Source organism: Myotis daubentonii, chromosome 3 (genome assembly GCF_963259705.1).
Source record: "Myotis daubentonii chromosome 3, mMyoDau2.1, whole genome shotgun sequence".
Taxonomy (NCBI): Eukaryota; Metazoa; Chordata; class Mammalia; order Chiroptera; family Vespertilionidae; genus Myotis; species Myotis daubentonii.
In genome coordinates this window covers 131161717-131179657 of record NC_081842.1, presented here as the reverse complement: position 1 = coordinate 131179657, position 17941 = coordinate 131161717, and positions in this window count along the sequence as shown.

Sequence of the window (17941 nt, the reverse complement as noted above, 5' to 3'; positions counted from 1 at the left end):
CATCCCATATTCCAACCTGAGACCCACCCCCTTCAATGCCTAGTCACCTCTTCCTGGCTATGCTTGTGCAGTGCATTCTACCTGGAGTGCGTACCCCATCCCTAAATATCCAAATCCTGCCCATCCTTCAAAACTCAAACACCATCTTTCCCGCAAAAAAGAAATGACTGCCTCCTCTTTGAGCTTGCCTTCCTCTCTGAATTAATAAATGTGAATTTTTTAAGTTGTGAATGGAAAGCAAACTCTTTTTTGGGGACACCCAAAGATCAAGAAATTTAGCCCATAGTTACTTTCAATCATCAACCATAGAATGGCATGTCCAACCATCATTTTATGTAATTGGAACCATATTCATCCAGCCCATTGTATTGTCCTAAGGATGAAAAGTAAATTCCCCACTGAGGACAAGGGTAGTACTACCTCATATTTTTCACAGCCCCTGCCTTATACACAGGATGGGGCAAAAATAGGTTTACAGTTGTTCATGTGGAAAATAATACAATACTTAATAAATAATAAACTATGTTTCACATACAACTGTAAACCTACTTTTGCCCCACCCAGTATTTTATCTTTGGTATGCTGTGAGGCTTTTGGACACAGAAACTAATCCTAGGCTGCCACTGTGTTCAAAATTTAGACACTGCCCATTGATACAAAAATCACAAAATTATCAGGTGTTTGACACATGTTTTGATTCATGTATCCTACTTCTAAGAAGGCTGTCATAATATCATGCTGGAGATACTACTAGCCTGATATCATACCACACCTTGTTCTACAACCACTTACAAATTCTTGTACCTGGTAGTACCTTCTTTTTAAAATGCAGAGCATGGTACCAGCTGGGTGGCTCAGTTGGTTGGAGCATTGTCCTATACACTAAAAAGGTTGTGGGTTCGCTTCTCAATCAGGGCACATACCTAGGTTGTGGCACCATCCCCAGTCAGAGCATGTATGGGGTAACTGATCAATATTTCTTTCTCTTCTCTCTCTCTCTCTCTCTCTCTCTCTCTCTCCCCCCCTCTCTCTTCTCCTCTCCTCTCCTCTCCTCTCCTTCTCTTCCTTCCTCTCTCTCTCAAGTCCATAAAAATATAATCAGGGAGAAACCATGATGGCGGCATAGGTAAACACCGGAGTTTGCTGCCTCGAACAACCACTTCAAAAATACAACTAAAAGACAGAACGGACATCATCCAGAACCACAGGAAGGCTGGCTGAGTGGAAATTCTACAACTAGAAGGAAAGAGAAAAGCATACCGAGACTCAGAGGAGGCGCAGTGCGGAAGTAAAATACTAAGGTAAAGAGGCACACACGGAGCGGGCTGGCGGCTGAGGGCGCGGTTGTCATTTTCAATCGGGAGGGAGTCTCAGGCTCTGAGCTCCAGTTCTGGGCGAGTCTCTGGGGACCCAGACTCATACAGGAGAAGTGGGGCTGTCTGGCATCGGTTGGAACTCGAGGGCAGCTTTCTCTCAGAGGGGCTTGCAGCTATTGCCGGGACACTGAGAAGCAGGGCCTCTGAGAGCAGCCATAACTGCTAGCCCCACCCTGTTGATCCCGTGGGACCCACCCCGCCCAAGCCCTGCAGGGAGGCTTTTGCTGGATAGCCTCAGGCAGAGGCTAGATTAGCACCACCCTAGAGATCCAGGAGCCAGTGTACCCAGAGGTCAGAGCGGGACCATCCAGTTTGCAGCTCCGTGGAACCATAAAGGACACACTCAGGGGGCAGACTCAGTGAGCACCAAAGCCCCACTGAAGCAAGCCTTGCCCCGGAGGGGTGTCTCCAGCACAGAAGTTCTCCCACTGCAGACACAGCTGATTCTCACAGCCAATTGGCCTAGAGGTCAATTCCTCCCAGTGATACCTACAACAATCAAGGCTTAACTACAACAAGACTGTGCACAAAGACCACAAGGGGGTGCACCAAGAGTGTCCTCCTCAGGTAATTGGGGAGGCTGAACCACTGGACCCTAGAGGACACTCAGCACAGAAAGCCACTCTATCAACACAGGGAAGCATAAAAAATGCGGAGACAAAGAAAAAGGACACAAATGACAGAAATGGAGGAAAGCAAACGACTGGATATAGAGTTCAAAACCACACTTTTAAGGTTTTTCAAAAATTTTCTAGAAACTGCCGGTAAACTTAATGAGATCTACAAGAAATCTAATGAGAACCTCGAGGTTGTGATAAAGGACCAACTAGAAATTAAGCATACACTGACTGAAATAAAGAATATTATACAGACTCCCAACAGCAGACCAGAGGATCGCAAGAATCAAGTCAAAGATTTGAAATACAAAGAAGCAAAAAACACCCAACCGAAAAAGAAAAAAGAAAAAAGATTCCAAAAATACGAAGATAGTGTAAGGAGCCTCTGGGACAACTTCAAGCGTACCAACATCCAAATTATAGAGGTGCCAGAAGAAGAGAGAGAACAAGATATTGAAAACCTATTTGAAGAAATAATGACAGAAAACTTCCCCTACCTGGTGAAAGAAATAGACTTACAAGTCCAGGAAGCGCAGAGAACCCCAAACAAAAGGAACCCAAAGAGGACCACACCAAGACACATCATAATTAAAATGCCAAGAGCAAAAGACAAAGAGAGAATCTTAAAAGCAGCAAGATAAAGAAAGTCAGTTACCTACAAGGGAGTACCCATACGACTGTCAACTGATTTCTCAACAGAAACCATGCAGGCCAGAAGAGAGTGGCAAGAAATATTCAAAGTGATGAATAGCAAGAACCTACAACCAAGATTACTTTATCCAGCAAAGCTATCATTCAGAATAGAAGGTCAGATAAAGAGCTTCACAGATAAGAAAAAGCTAAAGGAGTTCATTACCACCAAACCAGCATTATATGAAATGCTGAAAGGTATTCTTTAAGAAGAGGAAGAAGAAAAAGGAACTCTTACCATTTGCCACAGCATGGATGGAACTGGAGAGCGGATAAATACCACATGATCTCACTCATTTGTGGAATATAATGAACAACATAAACTGATGAACAAGGACTGATCCAGAGACGGAGAGGCATTGATTGGACTGTCGGGCCTTGGAGGGAAGGTAGGGGAGGGTGGGGGTAAGGGGGAAAGATCAACCAAAGGACTTATATGCAAGCATATAGGCCTAACCAATGGACACTGACAACGGGGGGGTGAGGGCATGAGCAGGGGAGTGGGGGGGGGAAGGGGGTAACGTGGGGATAAGGACACATATGTAATATCTTAATCAATAAAAAATATATTAAAAAAAAAAAAACACCTAACAAAGTCGGGACAAAGGGAAACTACCTCAACATAACAAAGATCATATATAAAAAACATTCAATGTTTTTAATAATTTATTATATAGCAAATATCATACTCAATGGTGAAATATTGAAGGCTTTTCCTCTAATATTAAGAACAAAGCAAAGGTGCTTGTTTTTGTCACCTCTGTTCAACATAGTACTCAAAATCTTAACCAGGCCAATTAGTCAAGAGGGGGGGAAAAGGGCATCCAAATTGGAAAAAGTAACAATATCTTTGTTCAAAGACAACAATGTTCTTATATGTAAAAAAAGAAATAAAGAAATAAAAAATCCATTAGAACCGATAAATGAACTCAGCAAAATTGCAAGGTCCAAAATCAACAACAAAAATTAGTTGTTTCTATACACTAACAATAAAAAATCCCAAAAGGAAATTAAGAAAACAATTCATAATAGCACTGGAAAGGATAAAATGCTTAGGAATAAACTTAACCTAGGAGGCCAAACACTTATATGCTGAAAACTACAAAACATTGCTAAAAGAAATTCAAGAATTCACAAGTAAATAAAAAAACAATCTGTGTTCATAGACTGGAAATCTTAATATTGTTAAGATGGTATACTACTACCCAACATGATCTACAGATCCAATGTAATTCCTATCAAAATCCCAATGATGTTTTTGCAGACATAGAACATTCCATCCTAAAATTCATGTGGAGTCACACACTTTCTGATTTCAAAACTTACTGCAAAAATTACACTTATCAAAAAAATTTGGTATCACATCACATAAACAAATTGAAAGAAAAAAAAACACATAGTCATATCAATTGATGCAGAAAAAAGCGTTTGACAAAATTCAACACCCATTTTTGATAAAAACTCTCAGCAAGGTGGAAATTGAAGGATCATTCCTCAACATAATAAAAGCCATATATGACAAACCCACAGCCAACATCATACTCAATGGACAAAAACTAACACCATTTCCCCTAAGAACAGGAACAAGACAGGGATGCCCACTCTCACCACTCCTGTTCGACATAGTAGTGGAAGTATTAGCCATTGCAATTAGACAAGAAGAAGAAATAAAAGGCATCCAAATTGGAAAAGAAGAAGTAAAACTGTCCTTATTTGCAGATGACATGCTATTATACTTAAAAAACCCTAAAGACTCCATCAATAAACTATTAGACTTAATAAAAGAATTCGGCAATGTAGCAGGATACAAAATTAACGCCAAGAAATCTATAGCATTTCTATACACCAATAGTGAATGTGCAGAAAGAGAGACTAAAAAAGCAATCCCATTTACCATCACACCAAAAAAATTAAGCTACCTAGGAATAAACTTAACTAAAGAGGTAAAAGACTACACGATGTTGAAAAAAGAGATAGAGGAAGACATAAACAGATGGAAGAACATACCATGTTCTTGGATTGGTAGAATCAACATCATTAAAATGTCCATACTGCCCAAAGCAATCTATAAATTCAACGCACTTCCCATTAAAATACCAACGGCATACTTCAGAGATCTAGAACGAACTCTCCAAAAATTCATCTGGAATAAAAAAAGACCCCGAATAGCTGCAGCAATCCTGAAAAAGAACAAAGTAGGTGGGATCTCAATACCAGATATCAAGCTGTATTACAAAGCCACTGTTCTCAAAACTGCCTGGTACTGGCACAAGAATAGGCATATAGATCAATGGAATAGAATAGAGAGCCCAGAAATCGGCCCGAACCAATATGCTCAATTAATATTTGACAAAGGAGGCAAGAACATACAATGGAGCCAAGATAGTCTCTTCAATAAATGGTGTTGGGAAAATTGGACAGCTATATGCAAGAAAATGAAACTAGACCACCAACTTACACCATACACAAAAATAAACTCAAAATGGATAAAGGACTTAAATGTACGACAGGATACCATAAAAATTCTAGAAGAATCCAAAGGCAAGAAAATCTCAGACATATGCCGAAGCAATTTCTTCACTGATACAGCTCCTAGGGCACTTGAAACTAAAGAAAAAATGAACAAATGGGACTACATCAAAATAAAAAGCTTCTGCACAGCAAAAGAAACCATCAACAAAACAACGAGAAAACCCACTGTGTGGGAAAACATATTTGCCAATGACATATCTGATAAGGGCCTAATCTCCAAAATTTATAGGGAACTCATACAACTTAACAAAAGAAAGATAAACAACCCAATCAAAAAATGGGCAAAGGACCTAAATAGACACCTTTCAAAAGAGGACATTCAGAAAGCCAAGAGACATATGAAAACATGCTCAAAGTCACTAATCATCCGAGAGATGCAAATCAAAACAGCAATGAGGTACCATCTCACACCTGTCAGACTGGCTATCATCAACAAATCAACAAACGACAAGTGCTGGAGAGGATGTGGAGAAAAAGGAACACTTGTGCACTGCTGGTGGGAATGCAGACTGGTGCAGCCACTATGGAAGACAGTATGGAGTTTCCTTAAAAAACTGAAAATGGAACTCCCATTTGACCCTGTGATCCCACTTCTAGGAATATATCCCAAGAAACCAGAAACACCAATCAGAAAGGATATATGCACCCCTATGTTCATAGCAGCACAATTCACCATAGCTAAGATCTGGAAACAGCCTAAGTGCCCATCAGTAGATGAATGGATTAGAAAACTGTGGTACATCTACACGATGGAATACTATGCTGCTGTAAAAAGGAAGGAACTCTTACCATTTGCAACGTCATGGATGGAACTGGAGAGCATTATGCTAAGTGAAATAAGCCAGTCAATAAAGGAAAAATACCACATGATCTCACTCATTCGTGGACAATAGAGACCATTATAAACTTTTGAACAATAATAGATACAGAGGCAGAGCTGCCTCAAACAGATTGTCGAGCTGCAGCGGGAAGGCCGGGGAGGGTTGGGGGGCAGGAGGTAGGGGGGTAAGAGATCAACTAAAGGACTTGTATGCATGCATATAAGCATAACCAATGGACATAAGACACTGGGTGATAGGGGAGGCTAGGGGACTGTCTAGGGCGGGGGGATAAAATGGATACATATGTAATACCCTTTGTAATACTTTAAGCAATAAAAAAAAAAAAAAATTAAAAAAAAAAAAGAATATAAAAAAAAAAAAGTTTCAAAAAAAAAAAAAAAGTAAAAAAAAAAAAAAACAAAAAAAACCCTAAAGACTCCATCAATAAACTATTAGACTTAATAAAAGAATTCGGCAATGTAGCAGGATACAAAATTAACGCCAAGAAATCTATAGCATTTCTATACACCAATAGTGAATGTGCAGAAAGAGAGACTAAAAAAGCAATCCCATTTACCATCGCACCAAAAAAATTAAGCTACCTAGGAATAAACTTAACTAAAGAGGTAAAAGACTACACGATGTTGAAAAAAGAGATAGAGGAAGACATAAACAGATGGAAGAACATACCATGTTCTTGGATTGGTAGAATCAACATCATTAAAATGTCCATACTGCCCAAAGCAATCTATAAATTCAACGCACTTCCCATTAAAATACCAACGGCATACTTCAGAGATCTAGAACGAACTCTCCAAAAATTCATCTGGAATAAAAAAAGACCCCGAATAGCTGCAGCAATCCTGAAAAAGAACAAAGTAGGTGGGATCTCAATACCAGATATCAAGCTGTATTACAAAGCCACTGTTCTCAAAACTGCCTGGTACTGGCACAAGAACAGACATATAGATCAATGGAATAGAATAGAGAGCCCAGAAATCAGCCCCAACCAATACGCTCAATTAATATTTGACAAAGGAGGCAAGAACATACAATGGAGTCAAGATAGTCTCTTCAATAAATGGTGTTGGGAAAATTGGACAGATACATGCAAGAAAATGAAACTAGACCACCAACTTACACCATACACAAAAATAAACTCAAAATGGATAAAGGACTTAAATGTACGACGGGAAACCATACAAATACTAGAAGAATCCAAAGGCAACAAAATCTCAGACATATGCCGAAGCAATTTCTTCACCGATACAGCTCCTAGGGCATTGGAAACTAAAGAGAAAATAAACAAATGGGACTACATCAAAATAAAAAGCTTCTGCACAGCAAAAGAAACCATCAACAAAACAACAAGAAAACCCACTGCGTGGGAAAACATATTTGCCAATGTCATATCTGATAAGGGCCTAATCTCCAAAATTTATAGGGAACTCATACAACTTAACAAAAGGAAGATAAACAATCCAATCAAAAAATGGGCAAAGGACCTAAATAGATACCTTTCAAAAGAGGACATTCAGAAAGCCAAGAGACATATGAAAACATGCTCAAAGTCACTAATCATCTGAGAGATGCAAATCAAAACAACAATGAGGTACCATCTCACACCTGTCAGACTGGCTATCATCAACAAATCAACAAACGACAAGTGCTGGAGAGGATGTGGAGAAAAAGGAACACTTGTGCACTGCTGGTGGGAATGCAGACTGGTGCAGCCACTATGGAAGACAGTATGGAGTGTCCTCAAAAAACTACAAATGGAACTCCCATTTGACCCTGTGATCCCACTTCTAGGACTATATCCCAGGAAACCAGAAACACCAATCAGAAAGGATATATGCACCCCTATGTTCATAGCAGCACAATTCACCATAGCTAAGATCTGGAAACAGCCTAAATGCCCATCTGTAGATGAATGGATTAGAAAACTGTGGTACATCTACACGATGGAATACTATGCTGCTGTAAAAAAGAAGGAACTCTTACCATTTGCAACAGCATGGATGGAACTGGAGAGCATTATGCTAAGGAAATAAGCCAGTCAATGAAGGAAAAATACCACATGATCTCACTCATTTCTGGATAATAAAGACCACTATAAACTTATGAACAAAAATAGATACAGAGGCAGAGCTGCCTTGAACAGACTATCAAACTACAGCAGGAAGGCCGAGGAGGGTGGGAGGGCAGGAAGGGTGGGTAAGAGATCAACCAAAGGACTTGTATGCATGCATATAAGCATAACCAATGGACATAAGACACTGGAGGGTAGGGGAGGCCAGGGGATTGTCAAGGGAGGGGGGAAAAAAGGAGACATATGTAATACTCTTTGTAATACTTTAAGCAATAAAAAAAAAATGTGGTATCAGTATAAAGACAGATATATAGACCAGTGGGATAAAATAATAAAATAGAGAGCCCAGAAATAAACCCTCATTTACATGGCTAAATAATTTTACTGTCATTTACTGTCATGTGGTAAAGGCTAAAGGACCTAATTCCCTTCACTACTGGGATGATAGCTGCTTGTCTTCTTTTATGCAGATTTCATATTTGAAAGATGCTTCACTGGGCTCACCTTGTTACCTGCTCGCTGACCTGGTCTTCCTTCTGCTGTCTGAGTTCTCACATAGAGAAAAGGGAATTCAACCCAAGTCATCTTGCCGCTGTTTCATCCTCTCTTTTGTTGTCTGCCTGAGATAAAAATAAAATATAGTGCTTTGTGTATGGGGATATGTTTGTCTCTGTGTCCTTCATTATATGCATTTCTAAACTTAACTTGTGTTATTCCGATGGTGACAGCAGTGCCGTGCCAGGCCATACTGAGGCAAAAGAAAAAATCAATACTACTGATTGTGTATTTAAATTTTTGATATTTTGTTAAACATGGTATTTTTCTTTCATTTTAATCTTTTACAATATTGCCTCGGAATGTTATTTCCCTCAATTACTGAGGGTTGGGGCAGCCTCTTAAATTTTGCAGCAGAGGAGAGGGTCTCACTCACCTCATCCTGGTCCCAGATGATAGCACAAGAAAATTAAATGAAAATCACAAAAGTTCCTTAAGAAAAATTTCAAAACACTGAGAAATATAACATTGACCCCACCATTCAGAATTATGTTTTACAACTGCACTCATTTCCTAGGGCTGCATTACAAAGTACCGCAAACAGGGGTGCTTAAAACAACAGAAATGTACCGTCTCACAGTTCTGGAGGCTGAAGTCTGAGATCCAGGTGTCAGCAGGACCCTGTTTCTCTAAGGATTTATAAAGAGGGTCCTTCCTGGTCTCCTTCTGGCATTTCTTGACTTGCAGCTCTACCACTCCACTCTCTGTCTCCATGGTCACCTCATCTTCTTATAAAGACACCAGATGTTTTAGATAAGCTCTACCCCACTCCAGTATGACTCCTTGTTAACCAATTACATCACCAATGACCTTATTTCCAAATAAGCTTACATTCTGAGGTTCTGGGGTTAGGACTTCAAGGGATCTTTTTGGAGGACACAATTCAGACCATAACACTAACCAAAACAGTCGATAGTTCTTATTTTAATTTTTGGCCTGTCAGCACAAGTTGCTTATGTGGATTTGTGTGGGATGTGGCAGTGTGTTGGTGACAAACAAAGGTCTCACTGGTCACTCGATGGCCCCATTCTGCTGTCTCAATTACCAAATAACTTCCCATCACACCCACTTGTACTCTGTTCCTCTTCTCCTTCTCTGTTCCTACTTACTGCCTATTACCACCATCCTCTTTCACTCTGTTCTTACCCACAGTACAGTTGTCTAATCTCCCATCTCTTCCCAGGTCCACTCCATATCCAAATGCCCAGGGGTGAGGGCCTGTGGTCTAAACAGTTCCTCATTAATTTACCAGCTCCTCCCTGTTCTCCTGCAATTGATCTGAGTCTCCTACTCAACTCACCTGCCTAACCGTTGCTAAAGTGGAGTGTGGGAGACCTCATAGAAGTGACTCTCAGGCATCATAGCCATTTTGTAAATTTTCCCCCTCATTGCATGGGGAATGCCTCTAAACCTCCTAAGGTGAACTACCATCACACTCAAGATTTCATGGCGGTTGGCAGAGGACAAGATGAGAGACAGGGCTAAGACTCAGAAATGTAGTATTTGTCATACAACCCCACACACTGGGTTTTTATTCTTCTTGGGCAGCCACCACCTTAGAGCAGTAAACCATTTGTTTAATCACTTTGCTTTTCCCTGACTGCTAGTAATGAAATGCTGCACTCTCTAAAATAATTTCCTGACTATTTGCTAAGATTCATCTCTGACATTTCATTAAATATGATCATTTAACTGTACAAGTACAAATGCATTTTTAATTTAGCTTACTGCCGATATTACAGATGTGGGGAAATGAATTCGTATTGCTCTGGGACAAATATATTATTCACATATGCATGTGACAAAAGAACAAATTATTAAAAATTACTGAAACTTCCATGAAGATTTATATTTAACTTTTGCATTTTCAATCTCCATGTCATTGTGAAAACATATAGCATGTCACTTTGTCAGCCATGATTCTATGAAGAATGTGTGAGCAATTTCTGAAGGATCTTGATCAATAGTCTTCATCTTTGTCATTAACACAAGGTGGTACTTAAAGAGATGGAGACTGAGTTTCAAGTGTGCAGTTATGAGGTTAGCAGTCTTATCACTAAAGCAGTAGGTTATTTGCCTTCCTTTAAAAAAAAAAAAACAGCAATAGGAAGTATGTTTTCTATCCTGAGTACTATAAATCCAACCATAATAGATGCTAAAGTTTTCTTTATAGGAAAGTAACCAAAATGTCAATTGACATTCTTGAATGTATTCTTGGTGTCTATTGTAATTGGATTCAAAACTGACCATTGAGAAAACAGGCTTGGTTTTAGGCCTTGAGCCAGGAAACCTATAACTTATAAGTCATGAACTAACAATTATTGTCTCATAGGGTGTCAAGTGTTTCCACAGAATGTACTTTATAGTTGTGAGGAGAAGTAAGCTTATTTTAAAAATCTTTATAATATAGTTTAGATGAGGACAACAGCAAAATAACAGAGGTCTGAGGCAAATGTGTAGAATAAAACTCATTCCAAACGTGGAAGCTAGAAACTTGTCATTTCCAGATGTCAAAAGCTAAAAGAGCTCAAATATCCTTCACACTCAATACACCAATATAATTAAAATAGTAGTTTCCAGTCATCTATTAATTAGTTCCCACATCAGTTACTAATTATGAGATTTGAGGTTTGGAAAGGATCTTTGAGATCATAGGAATTACACCTAACTTGATTATTTTACAAATAAGAAAAAATGAGGTTCAAGTAATTTGTATGAGCACACAATAAGTTGGTAGACAAATTCAAACTAGAAGCCAGGACCCAATTCCTGGTTAGCATGCGATCCTCAAGAATCCTAAAGCCACATAGTCAGAGAATGTAAGCCTCACTTTGCGTATGAGAGGATATTGAACTTCACAACAAAAGCACAAGTATGCAGCTGAGCAATTGGCATCAACTGAGTGGCCTGTGGCTCACTGTTCACCCTGGGCAGGGATAAGAAGGATTAAATGATAACAGGACATTAGAGGAATTTGTCTCATCAGCCTTGTGAAGAACAAGTAATCTCACAGACCTTACTCCTAGTTTAGCACTTTGTTAGTTGATGCCTGTGATGGATGATTTAATGTGTCATTTCTACTGGGCCTTGAGATGCCCAGATATTTGGTCAAATATTATTCTGGGTGTGTCTGTGAGGTTGTTTCTGAAGGAAATTAACATTTAAATCAGCAGACTGAGTAAAGCAGATTGCTCTTCCTAATGTGAGTGGGCCTCATTTAATCCGTTGAAGGCATGAGTAGTCCAAGACAGCCTACCCTCCACTGATTTGCAGGGAATTTCTCCTGCTGGCTGCCTTCAAACTAGGGCATTGGCTTTTTCCTGCCTTCAGACTCAAACTGAAACAACAGCTCTTCCTTCAGTCTCAGCCCTGGAACTAAACTAGGTTTTCTGAGTCTCCAGCTTGCCAACTACAGAACTCAGAACTTGCCAGTCTCTAAAATCACTAGAGCCAATTCCTTATCATTCAAATCTTTCTCTCTCTTCCTCAATAGGTATTATATTGGTTCTGTTTCTCTGTAGGACCATAATATAATGTCCCTGGAATATTCAAATTTAACATCAATTATAATTGCTTTGTTAAATTGTTAACTCTCTGTTCATAAGGCAAACATTGTAGAAACCCAGAGCTCAAAAGAGTTTGCAGAAATACAAAAACCTGCGTGCTAGAGCTATTGGATTATATTTCTAAAGTTAATGCAAATAAAAATCTTGTGTTACAATAAAAAGGCTATCATTCGCCAGGCCTCAGTTAAGTGTGAAACTGACCAACCCAATCATCATCTTTTCCCAACAGAGGAGGTTTTAAAATGTCACACTGAGTGATCACACCACTAGCAAGATCACTGGCACTGCTTCCTCACTCACATTTGATTTGGGTTTTCTCTCTTCTAATGAACAACATGTCTTTCTCCCTTGCCAAGCTGCGAAAGGGGATGTTTCCAGGCACCGTGTGTTAAAATAGAATTGGAGAGACACAATTGCCCCAAAGTTTTCTGCCTTTGGAGTGGTAGCATAGGATCACCTTGCTACGGTGAAGCAATTAGGCCAGCCAGTAAGAGCTTTAATTCATGTGCTGCAGGCTGTACAATGTCACCATCTACAAATGTTATTGTTCTGCTTCTGTCACAAGTGATGGCATTGAATGAAGCGGTGTGCCTGTGAGGACTTTAACTGCTCATCAGCAATGAGGGGAACGAGGGGTGTGCAAGCACCCAAAGTGATAAGGTTGAAGTGAGATTACCATTCGCAAAGATTTTTTTTTAAACCACAGGAGCAAATATGTTCTTTTTCAAAAGCTGAACCACAATCTTCTAATTCAAACAGATTTTTGAATGCAATGTGTCAAAACTTTAGGAAAATAAGCCTGTCTTTTCCAGGCTGAGAAAAAAGCTGAAGCCAGGACAGGAGTGAACAGCTCTCCTACCAGAAGTGTTTGTTTTCAAATGTTTCCCTAGGCAAGTCTGCCATTGGGTCCAGCATTTGAAACATGTGATGACGTTTTGTATCACACCTTTACTTTAAGAACACTGGTGGCAGTCTCTTTTGTCTCCTGTGAGAACAACAGTACTGTTTTGGTTACTATTAAGTGTACAGAAGGAAACTGAACCCTCTTCTCGTGCAAGCAAATATTTTCCTTTGGGTGGTAAAGAAGGAGCAGCTGCATTCTGACCAAGGTAGGAATAATAGAGATGATACACTCACTAGAAATGAGACATAGGGTTGGCATCCTAAAACAATCATCTGGGGAGGAGTACTGCATTTCCCTCCTCTCCTCTTCGGACTTTTGAGTGCCAAGCAGCGCTTTATATGGGATGTCCAGCTTGACCCCTTCACCAACCCAGTTCAGCAACAAACAAGCCTTGTGTAAAAGGAATGACTGCAGTGTCTCAGTCTTCATGCACCTTGGTCCAGAACTGTCACATCTACTCAGTTGCATCCCATTCCATATCCTGACTGTTACAAATCTCCACTCATTGGTCAATCACCTCTCTGGTGCTTGTCCCTCTGCCCCAAAGTTGGTGTTCAAAATGGCCACCAACCATCCCCACTCAAGCCCTTCGAATTCTGATCTCCTCTTCTCCATCCATGAACTAAGACTGATAGAAACCTCACTGTTTAGAATCAACTCCCCCACCTGACTACTATGCTTGCAGGTAGCTCCTGTTAGAAATGAGTCACCCTTTGGACAGTGGACGTGAGTGGTTGCACAGTGGAAGGCAGTGAACTACTGGAGGAAGGTAAGTGAGCTTCTCATCCAAGCATAAATCCGCATAGGTTGCCCCACACATTTTAGCTAGCCATGCAACCCAGAAAATGTACAGCACCAGCAAAGTTCATCTCCACAGGCCCTACCTCCCACTTCTGTGCTCCTATTCATCCTCCAACGCTCTCCCCATTCCTCTCGCAGGCACCAAGACTCTCATTGCCTTTCTGATGATCCTTCAACTTAATATCAGCTTCCACTTTCATTAAAGGATGTACTATCAGTTCTTCACACCCCAGTTGTGTTATCTCTAATGAGCAAACCAGTACTCAGTGCCCAGTAAGTGCATGGTTCTATCTAATGAGAGCAGCAGCAGGGTGGAGGACAGAGAGCACCTGGCTCAGAGTCCAGAAACCTGAGCACAGGATCAACCACATTAACCACTCCGTGGCTTTCCCTTCAAGGATGTCAGCTTCCTTACCTCTAAAACAATAGCACTGGACTCGGTGATGTTGAAGAGCTCCGTCATTTTATGGACCTGTGGACTTAAGGTTGCACAGTATTTTATACTTTCAACATATTGTCGTGCATTTATTCAACATACGTTCTATCTTAGCTTCAAAACAGCCCATATGGTAGATTGGGATGATAGTACTATCTCCCATATTAGAGGTGGGGACTCTAAGGCTCAGTGATATTAAATTACTTCCACCAGGTCATATCGCTCTGAGGAGACCTAATGTGTGGCCAGATAGACAGAATTCATGCAAAAAAAAGAAAAAGAATAATAAAAGGTAACATCTGTTTGTAAATCAGTAAATATGGGAATTCAAAAGAACCACCCCACACTTTGAACCCCCAGATATCACTTGGGACAACTCTATTTGGAAAAAAAAAATACCTCCAAATGAAAGGGAACTTGGGCTGGACCAGAATGAAAAAGCAGATTTTAGTAAGTTATGGTGATTCAAAAATGCATTTGTGGCAAGGGAAACAGCATGATATGAGGTCTAGTCAGTAATATCATTTTCCTAAATATACACTTGGCAGAGGATCTTGCTTTCAAATCTACTAGGAAACACTGATTTCAGAGAGTAAGAAGTAACTACTGAATGCTATTTCTGATCCATAACTAGGAGAAGTGTCCACTGCATTGTAGAGTGAGATGGTACTTATGATAAATAGAAATAAGGAGGAGAAAAAATTTTCACTGATTCAGATCAAGTCAAATACTTTGTCATGTACCAAGGATTACTCTAATCACCAGAAATGTCTATCTCAATTTTATCTTTACTGTTGTCCACGATCAGACAAAGAAAATAATCCTACTTTTATTAAAATTACAAAACTAATTTCAATAAAGGTGTTAATATACCTGAAATACTCTATCAAGCAAGACATCTATTATCCTTTTCTTAAGTAATCCTCCTATATAATAAAAGCTTAATATGCTAAGTGTCCGGTTGTTCAGTTGGTCATTCAACCAATCAAAGCATAATATGCTAATGATATGCTAAGGCCAATCAACTGCTCGTGATGATGTGCACTGACCACCAAGGGGCAGACGCCCGACTGGTAGGTTAGCTTGCTGCTGGGGTCCGGCCAATTGGGACTGAACCAAACAGGCCGGACATGCCCTGGAGCCCTCCCGTGATCCCTCCCTGGCTGGCCAACCTCCCGTGTCCCTCTCCAGCCCCAATCATGCACCCGTGGGGTCCCTCAGCCTGGCCTGTGCCCTCTTGCAATCTGGGACCCCTCAGGGGATGTCAGAGAGCCAGTTTTGGCCCAATGGAAGAATGACCAGTCACTATGATGCGCACTGACCACCAAGGGGCAGATGGTCAATGCAGGAGCTGTTCCCTGGTGCTGAGTGTGCTCCCACAGGGGGAGCGCTGCTCAGCCAGATGCTGGGTTCACAGCTGGTAAGTGCAGTGGCAGCAGCGGGAGCCTCTTCCACCTCTGTGGCAGCGTTTAGGATGTCCAACTGTTGGCTTAGGCCATCAGTCACACATCCCTCGAGGGCTCCTGGACTGTGAGAGGGTGCAGGCCAGGCTGAGGGATCCCCACCCCCCACCACCACCCCCACCCCCCGCCGGCTGAGTGCATGAATTTTGTGCACTGGGCCTCTAGTTCTTATAATAATGTCCCACCTCTTCCCTAATTCTCTCTCTGATAAATTAAAAGAGGAGGTAAAAACATTCTCCTTACCCTGCTCTAGATTTGAGTTTTCCTTTATGTCTCATACTTAAAAGAAAACAAACAAACAAAAAAAAACCCCTGCTATATGTAAGGGCAATATTTCAATTATTTTTGCTGTCTAAGCTCTTGTTTATCTTTTACTCAAAATTTAATATTCTATTTATTGTTAGTGTATTTTGAATCTTACTTGCCTTAAATTGCATGACTTAAAGAGGCAGGACTATGTAAATTTAATTCCATTTTAAGGAATTCTAATGCTACTTCTCATACACACAAATATCTGATAGTAGCGTAAACAAGGATAATGGAGGTGAGGATGATGATTAAAATGATGATAATGAGGTGGATGATGACAATGATAGCAAGAATCATAGTAATTAATGGTAAATTCTTCTCCTTCAATAACTTCCACATCAGATATAAGCCATTTTCTTATGCCTTTCAAATTTCTTTCCTCCTCAGTGATACCAGCTTTCACTAAAAGGCTTTCAACTGCTCTTCAAAATGATTTGATGGGAAGAAAGAAAATGAGAGGAACTCTTGCTTTATCACAAGGAACTCAGCAATAATGCATGTCAAGTGAGATAAAGGGGAAACATAGGAAAAACAGTAAATCATAATAAGCCTCAGATGACCTCCTCTGAGTAGGAAAATTATTAAAAAGAACAGAAAATAAATGCAAGAGAGTTAAGTTTTTCCAACGAATGTTTGAAATGTGAGCATGTCTAAGGAGATGCTGGAGGCAAAAATGCCGTCTGATAACAGTGATTGGTCTGAGAAAGCAGGGCTAGGCCACCTCTATCCTTAAGATGGACCAGAGCTGATTAGCCCTGACAGGTAACTGAATAATTGCTCTAATCACTTCAGTGAGCCCTCTCCCATGTCCCAGCAAAGGAGTGATGCCTTAGCCAGCTTTAGAGACGAGACACCCCTAAATCTGACACCTCTAACCAAGATGCATGTATTATAATGGAAGCATTATTTCTACTATTGTTCATCAGAAAAAGAGATGAGGGAGAGTTCGATAGAGACCTCAAAGTTGGCATAGATAAGGACCTCATTAGATGGCTCAGGAGTTTGCCTATACAGGATAACTTGATGTGATGACCAGTTAATGGAGACTGAGAAATAGCAAGGTCAAAAATATGTCACTCAGAATACAGTTGTGGATTCAGCTCTTCCAAGGAGTAAGAGATAATTAGAGCAGTGTGTCATCAAAACTTTTCATGTCAACTATGGAACACACTCTCTCTAAATCAGAAACTGTTAAATCTGCTTAAAGCTATGAGCGACTGGAACTTCTTTCCAGCCTACATCTACTCATCAGAGATGCCAACTTACTTTAGAGGTGCTTTATTTTAGTCTTATCTCTTGCACATGTTTGTTTTGCTACAAAATAAAACATAAATGATAAAACTTTTTAACCCTTGAGGAAATAGATTTTCTATGACTTTCCCTAATACTCAAGCATTTTTGCCTCACTACTCAGAATTTTTAAGGAAGCCACAATAGCTTATTCTGAGTCTGAGCAACCAGTTACCCTAGCACGCCACCCACTAGCAAGGAATTTTCATGGCAGAGAAGCACTGCATAAAAATCTCCGTAATGTGCTACGGACTATAGGAGCTCATGGAGCTGAATCTAAGTAATCCTTTTAGTGTAACATCACCATCCATTCACCAATGTGCAGACTTTTCTTTACTACAGAACTTAGCATATCTTATTAGAGATCATTATTTTTTGTGTCTGTTTCCCCACATGAACCTGAGCTACTAGAGGGGCAGAAACCAGTGTGCTCCTCTTTTAATCTTTAGTGCCTATCCCAGTACTTGGCAATCAGTAGGTGCTGAATAA